The sequence below is a fragment of the Leucopleurus acutus genome, assembly GCF_964270905.1.
Source record: "Leucopleurus acutus genome assembly, chromosome: 13".
Classification (NCBI taxonomy): Eukaryota; Metazoa; Chordata; class Mammalia; order Artiodactyla; family Delphinidae; genus Leucopleurus; species Leucopleurus acutus.
In genome coordinates this window covers 74,108,587-74,127,206 of record NC_139155.1, presented here as the reverse complement: position 1 = coordinate 74,127,206, position 18,620 = coordinate 74,108,587, and the positions used below count along the sequence as shown (strand labels likewise).

Genomic DNA, 18,620 nt, shown 5'->3' with positions numbered 1-18,620 from the left:
AAAACAAAAACAAACAAACAAAAGTCCCAGGAGTCTTTGCCTCCCCACTTGCTTATACCAAGCATAGTTCTTATTTTTTTCACTGTTGGTTTTCTTTAAGTCATTTTTTGTCAACTGATTGCCTGTTGTGAGCCAAGCCCTTTCTGAATCCTGGAGAAGTGGCAAGAGGTGAGCCACCCTTTCCTTGAGGAGCCTATAGTCAAACGCTAGTGATTGTTTTGAGGAAATAACTTGTTATACTGGGAAAGTAACTTAACCTCTCCAAAGTTCAGTTTCCTCATCTAAATAGTGTGTTACTAATAGCTGCCTAACAGGTATCATTGTGAGGACTTCAGGAAATAATTCACGTGACAGCACTTAGCACTGGTACCTGGTGCAGGATAGGCACTCAGGGATTGTTCATTCAGTTTGCATCTGGGGAACCATGTAAGATGCTATCATTAGATAATTAAACTATGATATGAAGGCCATTTTAAAAATATGAATTGAGAGACAGAAGCAAGAACTGAGAGCTAGGGTTTATTAGGCTCTGTGGAGGATGTAGGGTTTAAAGAGGATCAGAACTTAGATGATGAAGTATAGGTATTATCAGGGTGAGCAATGGATTGGCTCTGATTTGGAGGAAGAGTTTGGGCTCCCCTACTTAAGTCTCACCAGCTTTTATCCCCACATAGTATCTGTATTGCTTCCCCAGTGATGTCACAGAAAGTAATTCTGCACCCAGTGGTAAAACCCTATGGAGCCAAACCTTGTTAGCATTATTGCTATTTCCATGGCAACCATCAGATGATATATAATCTTAGTAAGGCAAGTTGTGAGAAGTATTTTCATCAACAAATGCCCAAATTTACTTGTAGGATGTCCCATAGGAGATCACCCAGCCACTTAGCTGCTGTCTCCAAAATCTAAACCCTGTTCTTTCACACTTCCATGTTTGAACATTTAGTGGGAAATTTTTTTTTTTTTTTTTTTTTTCCTGTACGCGGGCCTCTCACTGTTGTGGCCTCTCCCGCTGCAGAGCACAGGCTCCGGACGCACAGGCTCAGTGGCCATGGCTCACGGGCCCAGCCGCTCCGCAGCATGTGGGATCTTCCCGGACCGGAGCATGAACCCGTGTCCCCTGCATCGGCAGGCGGACTCTCAACCACTGTGCCACCAGGGCAGCCCCTGTGGGAGACATTTTTAAGAAAAAAATCTTGCCATGGATTTTTTCCATAAGGGAATATCATTATGCTTGAATTCTGTTCGAATAGTTTTTGCAAAATGGACATAACCAATAAGGTAAATCTGAGGGGGGAAAAGGCTTTTATATCCTAGTTATAGATATTTTTGTAACTATTGATAGAGTTTTGTGACTACTGGTAAGTAATTAGGTACAAAGGTAAAACTGGCTTGACTCATCTTCTGTCAGTTTTACTCAAATGAAAGATTTAAAAATAAAATTCTTAATGTTTAAAAATAAAATTTTCCGGGCTTCCCTGGTGGCGCAGTGGTTGAGAGTCCGCCTGCCGATGCAGGGGACACGGGTTCGTGCCCCGGTCCGGGAAGATCTCACATGTCGCGGAGTGGCTGGGCCCGTGAGCCATGGCCGCTGAGCCTGCGGGTCCAGAGCCTGTGCTCTGCAACGGGAGAAGCCACAACAGTGAGAGGCCCACATACCGCAAAAAAAATAAAAAATAAAAAAATAAAATTTTCCTACTGAAAACTGAACTCATCCTGTAATATGGGGTATTTTATAGAATTTGTTTTGTTCTCTGTGACATTTTAGGAGTATGTTATAGACAACTGTAAGCTGAAAATGAATGAATATATACACGTTTTCCCTGTATTCAACAAATTTGTCTACTGTGTGCCTGGCACAGTTCTGAGTATTGGGGTTACGGTGACAAACGAAATAAAGGCCCTGCCCCTGCCCTTTTGGAACTGACGTCAGGGGCAGAGAGAGAAGCAATAACTCAATTAACAAGCTAAGTATCATGTGTGCTAAGTGCTCTAGATTAAAATTAAACAGGGGGGTACTAGAGATTGACACATGTAGGGGTCAGGTGAACAAAGAAGGCCTCTCTGATGAGATAACATTTGGGAAGAGACACGAGTGAGTGAGGGAACAGGCCTTGTGAATATCTAAGGGAAGAGCGTTCCAGGCAGCGGGATAGCAAATGCACGGATGGTGATGAAGAGTATGCTCGACAGGGCTGAGGACAGCAGGGAGGCCAGGATGAGTGGAACAGAGAGAACACAGTGGATAGAAGAGCAGATCAGAGATGAGGGCGGGTGAGGGCAGGAATCTTTTAGAGTCTTATAAGCCATGATAAGGACTTTGTTATATTTTATTCTGAGTAAGATGGAAAATCTCTAGATTGTTTAGAGTAGTGACATGATATGACTTGGGTTTTTAAAGAATTGCTCTGCTGTTTGGAGAGTAGACTAGGAGGACACGCAAGGCTGGAAGCAGGGGGAGACCACTTAGGTGATGACTTACTGCAGTCAGTAGTCTAGGTGAACGATGATACTGGCCAGACCTAGGGTGGAAAAGTGGAGACAGAGAGCAGCGGTAGGATGATGGATATTTCTTTTGCTTCATAAATACTCATAATGCTTATGCCAAGCACTGTTCTAACAGCTTTATAAACATCAACTCATTCATGCTCATAACAACCCTCTGAGGTAAATTTCAAAGGTACAGCCCACAGGATTTGTAGATGGATTGGATGTGGTGGGTAGAAGGGGGAAAAAAAGGAATCTGTGATAATTCCTTTGTGTGGGCCTAAAACTTCTAAGAATGGAGTTGCCATCTCCTGAGAAAGGGAAGATGCAGGTAAAGCGTGTTGGGGTGGAGGGCCCTAGAATGAGGAGTTCGGTTTTCATATACATTGAGTTTGAGATGCACATCAGCTATCCAACTGGATGTGTTGAGTAGGCAGTTAGATAGAGGAGCCTGAAGTTAGGGAAGAGGTCAGGGCTGGAGATAAATTACAAAAGCTGTCTGAAAGCATTCAGGAAGAAGTGCCCACTGGAGGTCTGGTTGTTGCTGGTAAGCCTAACCAGAGGTAGGTGAGGAGCCTTTTCCTGTGGGTGTGGTTGTAAAGTGGCATTTTCATTGGCTTTCAGATCAGACCTGCACTTGAATACTAGCTCTATCATTTACTGATTAAGTGACCTCAACTATGTGACTTAATCTCATTTAGCTTCACTTTCTTCATCCTTAAAACAGGTTAACAGGACATATCCTATAGCATTGTTAAGATAAAATGAAATAACGTGTTACCTAGAGCGGTGCTTGGAAATGGAAAGTGCTTAATAAATATTCATTATCTTTCTTTTCCTCAGATTTAGTTTGTTGCATTCAACCCAAACTAAAAGAACATGGGCTTCTCTTCAGGATAAAATACATGTGAATTTAAATATTTATTTATTTAGCTGCATCGGGTCTTAGTTGCGGCATGCGGGATCTTTCGTTGCAGCACGCAGGCTTCTCTCTAGTTGTGGCATGTGGGTTCCAGAGCGTGTGGGCTCAGTAGTTGTGGCACGAGGGCTCTCTGGTTGTGGTGCATGGGCTCTAGAGTGTGGACTTAGTTGCCCCGCGGTGGCATGTGGGATCTTAGTTCCCTGACCAGGGATTGAACCCACGTCCCCTGCATTGAAAGGCGGATTCTTAACCACTGGGCCACCAGGGAAGTCCCAAATAAATCTGAATTTAAAGCCTACTTCCATATATATACTTCCGGGGGTGCCTACTTAATGACAAGCTCCAAAAAGGATTTCATTCAAATCTATTTCCTATCAATCAGTAATGACCTTATAAAAGAAAGACTTCTGTGAGGTTTATCGAAGGCACAGGGGAAGAAGTTGTGGGTTCTGAGTATTAAAAGATTCCACATGCAAAAGCAGAGTGAAGGTATATGTAGAAGCACCAATCAGCAAATCAGCAGATCAGTCATAGGTAATTTACATCAAAGCAGTAAGTAAATCCGCCTGAGTCCTGGTGATGACCTATAGGAGGAAATAGTGCCCTTTCCTGGGGATGGGCTATTTAAATCAAAGGGAATTATCTCATTAATTACCTGATGATCCTGCTGGAAATTTGCTAAAGGGACACTCCTGTGGTTTAGCTTAATCCCACTTCTGTTTTCTCCGGTTTTAGCTTGACTATCTCAAAAAGTACTCACTTAAGGTGTTCAGATTTTATCTCATACAGTAAACATTTGAGCACCTATTATGTGCTGTATACGTTTTTAAGCAAACAAAGATTAATATGAGTTCCAATTTCCTGTTCTTAAGTCATTCACAGTGTAAGAGAGAAAACACACATGTAAACAAATAAACAGAACAGACTGTGTAGTAAACAAATAAACAGAATAGAGTATGTAATACTCAAAATAGAGTGTTATTACAGGACTGCAAATAGTGTAGTCATTTTACCCTAGGAGATTATAAAAGCGATACAGGTGTCACCTCTGAACTGGGCCATTAAGGTTAAGAATTTATCAGGTGAAAATTTTCAGGGAAAGGTATTCCAAGAAGGGAGCACACCATAAGCAAAATCACAGAGGCTTGTACAGGGAAAAAAGAAAAAAGCATAATTTGATTAATAGTTTTGTTTTTATGGTGGTGGGAAGAAGAAAGTGACCACCAGTTTGGAAAGCAAATTTTCCTAAATCCTTTCCCACCTCCAAACAGGAATATTTGAACATTCCAACCTTTAAGGTCTAGATGAGTCCCAGGGTAAGCCATATGACCAAAAGAAATAAAAAACATTAATAATACTAGAATTTTCTTTCTTTATTAGGATTAGCTGTGACAGTTATTTTCTAAGGGAATCCTGAGTGTGTCCCTAGGACAACACCATTTGTTTTCTTGTGAAGGACTCCTAAGTGTCTACTTACCGCAGCCCATTCCCATCACTGACCTAAATTAAAATTTAAGTAGAATGTCATTCAAAGTATCTATCTTCCCCCTCAGCCTTCCTGTTTATTATGAAAAGGTTCTCAGTTTCTTTTCCAAGTATCTCCATGTAATCTTTTGAAAGCATAAACATTTCGAATTCTGGGAAGTTTGCAGTGCTCATGGTATTTTCAACCCTGAGGGAACAGGGAGGCCTGTTCCAAGATAGACATGTTCTTGCAGACAATGCAGTTCCTCAGTTTAGCTGGATAGTAATTCTTTTAGCTTGGCTACACTTCCATATCCACTCCCCTTTTTTTACCCCTGAGACCTTTCAAGGTTTCTCTATGGTCACCACACCACATCCATGGATAAAAGAGAGTGCCTAGATTCTCTGCAACACGGCCTCAGTGAGGGCTGTCATTCTCTCCAATCAATCTCTATGCCAAATTTTCTTAGGCTTTTTAAGATCTGTCCTCTTTTGTATTTAATCTTTTAGACTTTCTGAGCCAATGACTTGAACATCAGGTCTTCAATTCAGTTGATCTTTGAGGTTATTAGAGCTATAGTAGTGATGCAGACAATAGTAGCAACAGAACAGCTCGCACATGCAGTACTTACTGTGCACCAGGCACTCTTCTCAGCACTTTACATAGATTAATTTATCTCATCCTCACAATGACCTTTTGAGGCAGCTACCACTTTATCCTCATTTTACAAGTGAGGAAACTAAGGCACAAAGAGTGCTGCAGTTTTGCCTGAGGTTACACAATGCAGTAACTGGTAGAGAAGAAAGACCGTGTTCTTTTCAGAGCCTGAAATTGGAAGACAGTTTTCCCACAAGAGTTGAGTTTTATTCATCTCTGTATCCTCAATCAAAAGCATAGAAAGCAAGTGTTTTATCCATGTTGGAGTTAGTGCAAAGTGCCAGGCCATCGAGTGAACACAGTATTGTGTCATTTTGGTTTAAAAAAGAAAAAAATACTACATGAATGAAAAGTTTTGATTATGAATACAGTATATTGGCAATATCTAGGGCCTGTTTTATTATATGAGTCCTCATAGAACATTTAAAAATAAAAATTTAAAAATCTGTTCTGACTTCTTCTGAAATATATATTTTTTAACTAGCAGTAGGGATCTGACATTGAATAATGGCCCTCGTCCAGAAACAAAAGTGGATTAACATTTCTCCTTTTTTTCTTTTTCAATTAAGGTCTTTGATGCTGAGGGATTACGTTTGTGACAATGATGAAAAGGATGATAATAAAACCGTTATTGTGCTCTAATTTTAAAGTTCTTTCAAATAAAACAAAATTAGACATGGCCCCTATCTGGTGGGCGTACACTTTCTAAATGTCATAGAGCAGCTTTCCACATATCTCATACAAGCAGGCATTCCCTCCCATGAGTAATAAACATTGTTAGTGGCATCGGGCTTTCCTTATTCTAGGGGATGAGTTTTTGGCATCCCTGAAAATCATCCAATATGTGACTCTGTTTTTGTCTAAAAGAAAAATAATGGTATTGAAATGGAAAGAAACTGAAAATAGTAGTCAAGCGCCAACTAGCTGTGTGATCTTAGGCAGGACCTTACTTTCGCTCACTCAAATCATATCAAAGGCCTCACTTTGTTGACCCATGCCTCAGTTTCATCAGCCACCAAATTAGTGGTTAGAGCCAGATAGTCTCGGAGGTTTCAACTTTCAAATTGCATGTTTTCCTTTGAGCAAATGTCAGTATTCTATTTGGAGTTTTCACTTTATCATAAATAATAGTAATAGCTATAACATATTACATATTTAGTCAGTGCTAAACATTTTATCTACATTATTGTTACCAGAGAGGGACCCCTTCAAGGGCCCAAGAGGGGCTCTTGTCTAACACTCAGAAATGAATTGTCCGAGGAGCCATACGTGCTGATGAAGCAAAAGACTTTATTGAAAAGTGGCGCTCAAGCGGAGAGCAGCAGCAGGGTGAGGAACCCAGGAGAACTGCTCTGCATCGTCGTGGCTCGAAGTCTCGGGTTTTGTGGAGATGGGGGTTAATTTCCGGGTTGTCTGTGCCCAGTCGTTTTGCTCATGCCCATGTTTGGTCTGACTCAGGGCTTTTCCTGGTGGCATGCACATCTCTCAGTCAATATGGATTCCAGCGTGAGTGTTTCTGGGAGGTTGGCAGGATATATTATGGGCTGGCATCTCCTCCCTCTTTTCGGCCCCTCCTCATTCTTCTGGTTGGCGGCAGTTTGTCAGTTCCTTGTTCCCTATTGGGACCTTCTCTTGTGAGACAACTTATGCAAGCAGTTATTTTCATGCCTGGCCAGGGCAGATGGTTCCGGTCCACGGTTCCCTAACATTATTTCATTTTAATGCTGGCATAACTGTTAAGGTAGATGTTTTAATCACCATTTTTCAGATGAGGAAACTGAGGTATAGTGATTGTATAGTTTTCTCAAGATCACACAGCTGTATTCTTTGTTGTTCCTTCTCTTAAGACATCTACGATATTTTGTCTTGAGCTATTTGTGCATTTCTCTTACTCTCTGTCAGTATGTACAAATATTTATTCTGTACCTTATACTGGCTTCTTCACGAGTATTCATCTCATTCTCCTTCAGCTACTTGAGGATGGAGATTGTGTCTTGTATTTTTTATATACCTCATAGGGACATGAAACTGTAAGTTTTAGAACTTTAAAAGTTTAAAAGTAATAATAATAACTTCTCTTCCCCCTCAATCTTTCTAAGCTTATGCTGTCTGAGGTTTGTTGTGATTGTTGTATCACTCTCCCAAGCCTCATTATTACTAAAATTTCTGATCTTTATTTGATGTTAATTTTTTTTTTTTTTTTTTTTTGCGGTACGCGGGCCTCTCACTGTTGTGGCCTCTCCCGTTGCAGAGCACAGCCTCCAGACGCTCAGGCCCAGCGGCCATGGCTCACGGGCCCAGCCGCCCCGTGGCACGCGGGATCCTCCCGGACCGGGGCACGAACCCGCGTCCCCTGCATCGGCAGGCGGACTCCCAACCACTGCGCCACCAGGGAAGCCCTACCTATTTTTAAATAAAATAACTTTATTTTCCCTAATTATTAAGATAATACACACTACTACAGAATATTCAAAATTTATGACAAATTTTTTTCCGAAATGAACATCACTAGGAATCTCATCCTCTAGAGATAATCACTGATAGCATTTTGATGAACAGCCTTCCAGGCCTTCTATGCATGTGTGCACTTAAATAAACATATACACATAATCTTAGGTAAATAGGATCAAATATGCTGGGGTTTTTTTCACTTTATATTACATTGTTGAAATCTTTCCATATTAATGCAAGTAATCAGTGCGTGGGTGATTCAGTGGTAGAGTTCTCACCTGTCATATTAGTGCAGGTAGATGTACATAGCATTCCATTGCACTGATACATCCAATCTGCTAACAGTGAACACTTGGGTTGCCTCCAGTCTTTTACTATTGCAAACAATTATGCAGTGAACATCCTTCTACATAAATCTTGGGTACAAAGTGAGTTTCATCTGTCTGCATCACATATCTGAACTAAGATAGTATTAATTAGTAAAGTAGTACAGCAGATGTCCATAGCCACACCATTATCATGTAACAGCATAAACTTATAAGAACCCAGGAACCCAACATGGATTAGACGGGCAAATGTCTACCTGTAACAGGCATGGAACTTTGGGTTGTTCAGAAAAACATAATCCCATTAAGCTAAAATAAAATGAAAAGCTTGATCAATATGAAACTTACCTTCATTTTGTTAAAATCTTAAATTTTTCACTTGAAAGAATTGTTAGGTGTTTGTTTCTGTGTTTACTTTGGCTTGGTAGTAAAGTAGTACTTTGCAAAGTCTAGAGCGGATACTCTGTATTCTAAAGTGAAAAATAGAACTTGATAGGAAAACTGACTTTCTGATAAAACATAAACGATTCATTCTCCAAATATGTTTTAAGCACCAGTGATGTACTAAATAATGTGGATACTAGGGCTCAAAGTCTAGCAGGAGAGAGATTAAAATAGTTAATCTAGTTGAAACCCAAGATGAGAGACCAGGAAAAGAAAATGTTTTTCTTTGAATATTTGCAAACATCAGTACTCTACTTACTATGTCTCAGGTTTGGTTTTGTTTTCTCATTCTCTAACCTTTCTCTATCAACTGCATTGCTATTAAAATTTTAAGTCCCTGTTTTTTGTGATTTGGTTTTCCATTCTTTTCAGTCATTCTCCCTAAATTGGTATCTCATTTGTTTACCTTTCAGTTACTCGTTATGTGACCCTTATGCATCCCTTCTGGGCCTCAGTTTCCTTGTCTGTGCAATGAGGGAGTTCAAATAACTGGTTTGTTTTTTCTAGTAAGTTCCAGCTCTGACATTTTTAGAACCTAAAGTAGAGACCAGATCTGTCTTCCTCACTATTGTATCCCTAGTTCATAGCATAAATCTGGCCACACAGTAAAAGCTTAATAAACTTTTGTTAACATTTTGACTTAAATTTGGGGGTCTGTGTGTCTACTCTAGTTCTTTGGAGATTTTTACTTTTGTTTTTTTCATCCTATAGTAGCTATACTACTATACATTTAGACTTGATTCTTTTAATTGCTCAAGGGCAGTTTCTGTCAGCCATGAAAGATACTTAGTTCAGTTCAGTTCAGACATTTTTTGCATACTTATCATATGCCAGGCATTGTGCTATCCACTGGGAATACAAAAATGAATTAGACTCAGTCACCCCTCACCTTAAAAAGCATAAAATGTGGTGAGGGAGAAGGAATGCAAATGGATAACTGCAATAAAATGTAATATGTGCTCTGCTAGAGGTGTGTGTCCATGGTGCTATATGAACTCAAAGAATTGTTTTTTATTGCTAGACATCTTGTGTCATTTTCAGTCTGGTCAGTTGTATTTTATATTTTCCTGTTCCACAGATATATTTTTAATCATGTCTTTTATTTATCTAAACATAATCACAGTTGTCTTACAATCTATATCTGATAATTCTAGTATCTGAAGTCATTATGAATGTTTCTGTTGTTGTTTGTGGTGATTCTTGCTCATGAGTATTTGTTTCTATGGGTATTTTTGGTTTTGTTTTACTATAATCTGCTTTTTTTTTTTTTGCGGTACGCGGGCCTCTCACTGTTGTGGCCTCTCCCGTTGCGGAGCACAGGCTCCGGACGCGCAGGCTCAGCGGCCATGGCTCACGGGCTTAGCCACTCTGCGGCATGTGGGATCTTCCCAGACCGGGGCACGAACCCGTGTCCCCTGCATCGGCAGGCGGACTCTCAACCACTGCACCACCAGGGAAGCCCAATCTGCTTATTTTTATTAGAAAATTATTTATGGAAATTATTTGATCTTTGGATGAAGTTACCATCCTTCAGAGATGACTTGTTTTCTCCTGCCAAGTGTCTAGTGGCACTACCAATGCGGTATTTTTTTTTTTTTAATAATGTTAGCCTTATAAGGAAGTTATGGAAAAAAATAGAGATTCTCATGTACCCTTCTTCTATTTTCCCCTAATACTAACATCTTACGTAACCATAGTACAGTTATCAAAACCAGTAAATTAACATTGAGGCAATATTAACTAATCTACATACCTACTGGAATTTTGCCAATTTTCCCACCAGCATCCTTTTTTTGGCCCAGGTTTCAGCTCAACCTCCCATATTGTATTTAGCTGTCATGTTTATTTTGTCTCCTGCAATCTCTGACAGTTCTTCAGTGTTGGTTTGTTTTTCCTGAAGTTGGTACTTTTGAAGAGTAATGATGAATTGTTCTATAGAAGGTCCCTCAATTTGGGTTTGTCTAGTGTTTTGTCATGATTAAATTAGGTTATGCAATTTTGCAGCAATAGCACAGAAATGCAGTTGTGCCCTTTTCAGTGTTTCATATTGAGGACATGAGGTGTTGATATATATATTTTTTTACTGGTGATATTAACTTCTACCACTCGGCTAAGGTAGTATCTACCAGGCTTCTCCACTGTGAAGTTACTCTTTTTCTCTTTGTAATTAATAAGTCTTACAGGGAGATAACTTTGAGACCATATAAATATCCTGTTTCTTGTCAGACTTTTGCCCACCAGTTATTAGCATTCATCCTCTAGCTCTTTTTTTGTGTATTTACTCATTTATTTATTTGGCTGAGCCGGGTCTCAGTTGCAGCATGCGAACTCTTAGTTGCGGCATGTGGGATCTAGTTTCCTGACTAGGGATTGAACCTGGGCCCCCAGCATTGGGAGGATGGAGTCTTAGCCACTGAACCACCAGGGAAGTCCCCATCCTCTAGCTCTTGCCTGGAACAGTTATTACTGTGATGCTTGCCTAATGGTGATTTTCTGTCTCCAGTGGTCCTTCTACATTTATTAATTGGAATTCTTCTGTAAGGAAGAGCTGCCTCTCTTCCCTTATTAATTAATTTATCCAATTATTTACTTATCATTGTGGACTCATGAATATTTATCTTATTCTACACATTATAATCCATTGCTGTCATTATTTGTTTTATTGATCATATGGTCCCAGCCTTAGGCATTGGGAGCTCCTTCGAGTTGACTCCTATGTCCATTCAGTGTACCTCCATCATTTTTTGAGCACTTCCTTTCTTTCTGGCATCACAAGATGTTCCAGGCTCATCTTGTATTTTTCCTTCCCCAACGCTGGAACAAGCCATTTCTCCAAGGAGCTTTAGTTCATTTATTAGAGATTGGTATATAGAAACCAATGTGAGCAGTAGAATGTCATTACTTTTAGGCCCTCTCAGAAGACAGAATTAGGAAATAAGTGTGTAAATGCTAACACAGTCATAAACAGATATCTATAATCCTTTCTCAATCTCTCCATTTATATATGTATTAAAAACCGTAAGTTCATTCTGATGTCTCCAGTTCTAATCCAGTACCACAGAGTTCATGTTAGCCTTCCCTCTTTCCTTATTTGTTACTTTTTTTTTCCACAAGAGAATCCAGTTCTCATTATCCATGGTACATTTACTTATTTGTTCAATTCTGTTAAACACATACAGTAATGTTAGAATTGCTAAACCATACATCTGTGAGAAACAAGTTTAGTAACTACATTTCAGTAGCTCTGTAGAGTTCTTTTTTCCCTGAACCTTACAGTATACAGTCAAAAGACTGTTTTCCAAAGCTATTTAAGTAAGTTATTTTCTTCTTGGCCCCCTACAGTTGTGGTTATGCTATTTATTTGTGGTGTAGTTAGGTTTATTTGTTACTGTTTGTGTTCCATTGGTTGGTTGTAATAATTTGCATATGTGAAATATTAATGTGACTCCGTTACTATCTTATCAGCTCTTTGATGCTTTTAAGAAATCTTTTCCACTTTATCCAGTATTTTTAGCTGTTTTCAGTAGGAAGGTCAGTCCAAACAACCTATCCCACTGTATTACCAGAAATGAAACCTCCTCTTTGGAAAGGTATTGGTGAAAATCTTACTATCTTTATATATTAAGTAAAATATAAATACAAAACAAACTTAACTTCTGAGTTTTATTTTTGAAAGGCTTTGGGAGGGATTGGCATACTAAAGCCTAGTGAGAGCAAAAGGCTATCATACATTTTTGCATTTACTTACCATCTAGTAGATGGCTATTGCTTTTATTACTATAAATAATCAAGATAGCATATTACATGATAAGCCTCCTTTTTACTATCAGTAGGCTCATGGCACCTATTACCAAATTTGAAAGTTTTTAACTATAAGACCTTGAAAGTAAGAAGATACAGACTTCAGGTTAATTGGATTTTCCAGTTAAGCAAAGGCTAATCATAAACCCATTTTCGGTTCAAATTGGTGTAGATTTTCTATTCTAAAGTATAATCATCTACTTTTCTGACTCAGTTTTTCCATTCTACTGGAAAACTTAGGTTTTCTATTCCACTTCTACTAGTAGTAAAGTTCTGCTACCACCACCAGGGTGATACGTATTCATTATAATTGCAAAATGTGGGAAAATCCCAGATGCCTAACAATAAGGGAGTGGTAAAGGAAATCATAACATATCTACTTGATGGAATATTATGCAGTCACTTAAAGTGACAATTAAGAAGTGTAATAATAAATAACATGGAAATGTTTGATACCAGGCTAAATGAAAAATGAAAAAATCTATATGAGTAATATGATCATGGGTAATTGTACATACACACGTAGGAAGATTGGGGGAAAATCAACAAAATGTATTTTCAAAACAAACCCATATTCTGGGGTTCTGTTACAGAAACTGAAAATTGAAAAATAGGGACTTCCCTGGCAGTCCAGTGGTTAGGACTATGTGCTTCCATTGCAGGGGGTGCGGGAGGTTCGATCCCTGGTCGGGCAGCTAAGATCCTGTGTGCCGCGTGCTGCGACCCAAAAAGAAACAAAAAACAAAAAGGATAACCTACGAACTGGGAGAAAATATTTGCAAATTATGCAACTAACAGGGCTTAATCTCCAAGATACACAAACAGCTCATACAGCTCAATATCAAAAAAAAAAAAAAAAAAGCAAACAACCTAATCAAAAAATGGGCGGAAGACCTAAATAAACATTTCTCCAAGAAGACATACAAATGGGCAACAGGCACTTGAAAATATGTACAACATCACTAATTATTAGAGAAATGCAAATCAAAACTATAATGAAGTACCACCAAACACCAATCAGAATGGCCATCATCAAAATGTCTACAAATAGTAAATGCTGGAGAGGGTGTGGAGAAAAGGGAATCCTCCTATACTGATGGTGGGAATGTAAATTGGGACAGCCACTATGGAGAACAATATGGAGGTTCCATAAAAAACTAAAAATAGAGTTATCATATGATCCAGCAATCCCACTCCTGGACTTATATTCGGAAAAGATGAAAATCTAATTCAAAAAGATACATGCACCCCAGTGTTCAAAGCAGCACTATTTACAATAGCCAAGTCATAGAAGCAACCCTAAATGTCCATCAACAGCTGAATGGATAAAGAAAGTGTGCAATACACACACACATACACACACACACACATACACACACAAATGGAATATTACTCAACCATAAAAATGAATGGAATATTGTCATTTGCAGCAACATGGATGGACCTAGAGATTATCTTACTAAGTGAAGAAAGTCAGAGGAAAACAAATACTATATGATATCACTTATATGTGCAATCTAAAGAAATAATACAAATGAACTTATTTACAAAAATAGAAACAAATTCACAAACATAGAAAACAAACTTATGGGATTAATAGATTATATTAATCTCTATTATATATAATCTCTATTATATATAAAGTAAACAACAAGGACTTACTGCATAGCACAGGAAACTATATTCAATATCTTGTAATAACCTATAGTGGAAAAGAATCTGAAAAAGCGTGTGTGTGTGTGTGTGTGTGTGTATAACTGAATCTCTTTGCTATACAACTGAATAACACATACTGTAAATCAATCATACTTCAATTAAAAAATAAAAATAAAATGGTAGATCTCTCCTACTATAATTTCTAAGTTAATTGGCTCATTTTTTTTCTTTTCACAAATAAGTTAAATGGATGCTCATGTGTAACTAACGCAACTTCCTTGCCTCCATTTAACAAGAAAGTATATAGTTGGTACTCCTCTGGTGGCGCAGTGGTTAAGAATCTGCCTGCCAATGCAGGGGACTCAGGTTCGATCCCTGCTCCGGGAAGATCCCACATGCCACGTAGCAAATAAGCTCATGCACCACAACTACTGAAGCCCACGTGCTCCCGCATCTACTGAGCCCGCGTGCTGCAACTAATGAGCCCACATGCTGCAACTACTGAAGCCCACGCACCTAGAGCCCGTGCTCTGTAGCAAGAGAAGCCAACGCAATGAGAAGCCCGTGCACCACAACAAAGAGTAGCCCCCGCTTGCTGCAACTGGAGAAAGCCCACACACAGTAATGAAGACCCAAAGCAGCCAAAAATAAAAATTAAAAAAAAAGTTTAAAAAAGTATATAGTTAACAGTTCTACTTTGGCCAGTTTAAACAAATTTAAAATGTTACAGTTTAGTGAAATATTCTTATATTGCTAATCATGTCAATTGGAAAAGTAATCATGGAACAGCTCTGCTCAGTGGAGAGAAAGTAATCTGTCCTAGATGGTACTTGACCAAATCAAGCTTATCGGGCAGAAGGAACACACTGTCAGTTTTTTTTGCCAATTTGAGGATTAATTAAATAATAAATAATTACCTGAGCACTCAGATTATAAAAGTAGTTCATTTCAGATAGTTCAGGAAATGTATGTGTTAAACTTTTCAGCATTCTTTAACAGAACTAGAGTTATTTCTTGAATGTCTTGTTTTCTTTATTCAATCTTTATGCAATGAAAGTAAAAGAGATGTTTTTGAGAACATTAGAAATAAGTATCTAAAGATTAAAACATTTCATAATACCCAGTGGTGGCAAGGTATTAGGAAGCAGGCATATTTGCACTCTGTCAGTAGGGGTACAGTAAATTGATCCAACATTTTTGGAGGACAGTTTGGCAGTTCCTATAAAAATGCATATGCATTCCTTTTATCTAGTAATTCCACTTATAGGAATTTATTCACTTATAGGGTATTCTCCTACAAGTACAAAGATTGATTAGCAAGGATATTTTTTGAAAGCACTGTTTATAATAGCAAAGAATTGAAATACTCTATAAATGCTCATAAGCAAGGACTAGTTAAATAAATTATGGTATATTCATATAACTAAATGCCAGACAACTGTTAAAAAGAATAAGGTAGATTTACATATTGACATAGAAAGATGTTAAAACATTATATGTATTTTTAAAGCCAAAATTTTAGTAATGTTTTAGATAGATATGAATAGAAAATTTCTACAAAGACTCACAAGAAGTATCTCTAATATGGGTGATATTAGATATATCACTGGAGAGTGGTACTACTAATTAGGAATAAGTGGGGACTTAAACTTTCATTTCAGTCCTTCAGTTCGTCTTAATTTTTTTTCTCTAAACATTTGTTGCTCTTTTTTTTTTTTTAATATTTATTTATTTAGGCTGCGCCGGGTCTTAGTTGCAGCATGTGGACTTCTTCTTAGTTGCGGCATGCAAACTCTTTAGTTGTGGCATGCATGTGGGATCTAGTTCCCCGACCAGGGATCGAACCCAGGCCCCCTGCACTGGCAGCGTGGAGTCTTAGCCACTGGACCACCAGGGAAGTCACCTGTTACTCTTATTATTAAAAAAATTTAAGAGTTTAAGAATAAAAGAATACCTGAGCTAAAAGCATACCATCTTTTTTTATATTCACCTATGATTATAGATGTCATTCTCTGCCACAGTTTTGCCACAGCTGTTACTGGCTGCTTAATCAGGTACAGTAGTCAAAACTCATCATTTTGAGAAGTAAACTGTAAGTCCCATGCCTGTCATTTTCTGCTTTCAAAATGAATTATCCTAATATAACCCCACGACCACCAAAAAAGGTCCCAGGGCCATGACTAGCTGCCCTAAACCTAGAAGGAGAAAGTTTTTTATCTCCAAGAGAGGTATGGCTCCTGGATATTAAATAGCTTATCTTTGCAAGGCCACCAGGAGAACAGAACTGAAAGGTATGGCTGCCGAATATTTCTGTATTTCCCTGTATTTTTTAGCTTGACCTTCATGATGTTGGCCAAGTCACCAAACAGGCTGTTCTCAGTGGACTTATGTGTATGACAGCTCCTTATAATATACACATGGTGTTCTCAGTACTTGAGTTTTTTTAAAAAGCAAACAACTGATCCTAGTTGCCCTAAACTTGTAGCAATGCGATATTTCTTTCCTTTCTTTATTTCCCTACACTTCAGTGATTAGACTCAATCCCACAAAGTCCTGAATTACAAATAGGGAAATGGGCATACCTTCAAACCTGCCTTTTTTGTGTTACAGTGTAAAGGACGAATATGTCTATAAATTGGGAAAGTGAGACTCCAAGAGGTTAAATGACTCATATAACTCATACCCATATCTATGGTAGGACAGGAGCTCTTAACCCTGACCATCTGACCCTTAACTTGTTTTTCCTTTCATCATACATCCCTCCTCTCAGGAGCAGGGCAGGTCTCTTCAGAAAGACCACTGTTATTCTGGCTTACTCTCCTACTTGAAGAACTTCAAAGAAGCTCTGAAATCCACTATGGAACTAAAATTGGCTTTGTAACCTTGCTGATACTTTGTTCAGAAAGCATTTAGAACATTAGAGTTATGTCAAACTTCAGAGATTATTATTTAATTTATGTGCAGAAATAGCTAATATTCATTCTGGTAGTCAGGTCTAAGTATCTGAGCCAGTTTCCATCTCTGAAAAAGAAGAAAATAATATACTTTGGAAGGTGCATTAGCTCCTTACAGATGGTACTTATATGTCTGATTGATCCGTTCCCCTCCATCACCATCACAGACAAATGACTGGCCACCTGACTGGAGGTGGCCATGGTGTGGTGGGAGAGCACAGAACCGGGAGGCTGAAGACCAGGGCAGTGCCACTCCTCTCAGCCTCCACCTCCTTGTCTGCAAAATGAGGCCATCAATTCCTGCTTCTTAGGGCTGTTGGAGATTCATATGAGAGCTGTAGGTTAGAAGTCTTTGTGAACAGTATATCCTTGGGCACATCTGAGGAGTCAGACAATTAAAGGAAACATTATAACATAGTGGTTAGGAGCTGAGACTTTGGTGTCATGCTTCCTGGAGGGAAGAGACAAATTTTATTTCTAGGAAGATCACTTTGAGAGGAGACTGTCTACAGGAGCATTTCTGATACCACCTGGGCTAGATTTGTAGCCCTCAGTGCATCTCTGTGGTTGTCTCATGATTCATGTCAAGGCAGTGATGCTCAGAATGAGGTCAGCTGCCTGAATTACCCAGTGCTTTGTAATCTGAACATATTTGAAACCCTGATAGTCAACTGAATTCAGTATAGGCAATCGAACTGCAGCATTTATAAGAGGAAATTTTCCTTCTGGGCCCTAAATTCTATCTGAAGAAATTTCAAGAGTCAAATAAAATTGCTTAGTATTAAAGAAAAGAAGAAGAAGAAAAGAAAGAAAACAAGCCTTTCTAAATTGGACTCATGAAGTTAGTTTCAATAGTGAGTGATAGAAATAGGAAAAACTATTTCAAGATACTGTGTAAGAAGGCAGTATTGCAGTCCTAATTTCGGAGTAAGACAGCCCAAAGTTTACCATTCTGATGCTGTCATTCACTAAAATGTGGGACAAGTTCCCTCACTTCCCTGAGCCTGTTGCCTTGGAAGTAAATTGAGGGTGACAGGCCTACTTTGGTTGTGACAATTGAGGTAAAGCATTTAGCACAGTTCTTGCACATAGTGAAGTACTCAGTAAATAATACTAATTTTATTTTTAGGCAAGGATGACTAATGTGTTTCTAAGTGATTAAGAAACAAGCTGGTAGTGTCTAAAATTAAATTTAGAATAAGGAAGAAAAAGAGATGGTTTAATTTCCTTTTGTTGTATGTTTTGTAATTGTTTAAAAATCAGCAGTATAGGTTGATTCTTGTGGTGCTGTAGTCTGGGGCAGGGGGCACGTTTGTTGAATCTATGGAACCAAAAAAAGATGGACAATTGGTTATACAGCACTTGAAGATAAAAGGAACTGTTGAACCTATAACCATTACTGTAAGAGCCTCATTGAACAGCTAGCCTACCATTTCAACATTATTACCATCCCACCT

The 18,620-nt window shown here is 38.6% G+C and overlaps 1 protein-coding gene across 2 annotated transcripts in view; it reads left to right on the top strand.

Moving 5' to 3' along the window:
- Positions 1-18,620, top strand: part of BICDL1 (BICD family like cargo adaptor 1) — a gene marked incomplete at its 3' end in the record, with an annotated part of 95,578 nt that overhangs the window by 50,421 nt on the left and 26,537 nt on the right. The window lies entirely within an intron of this gene.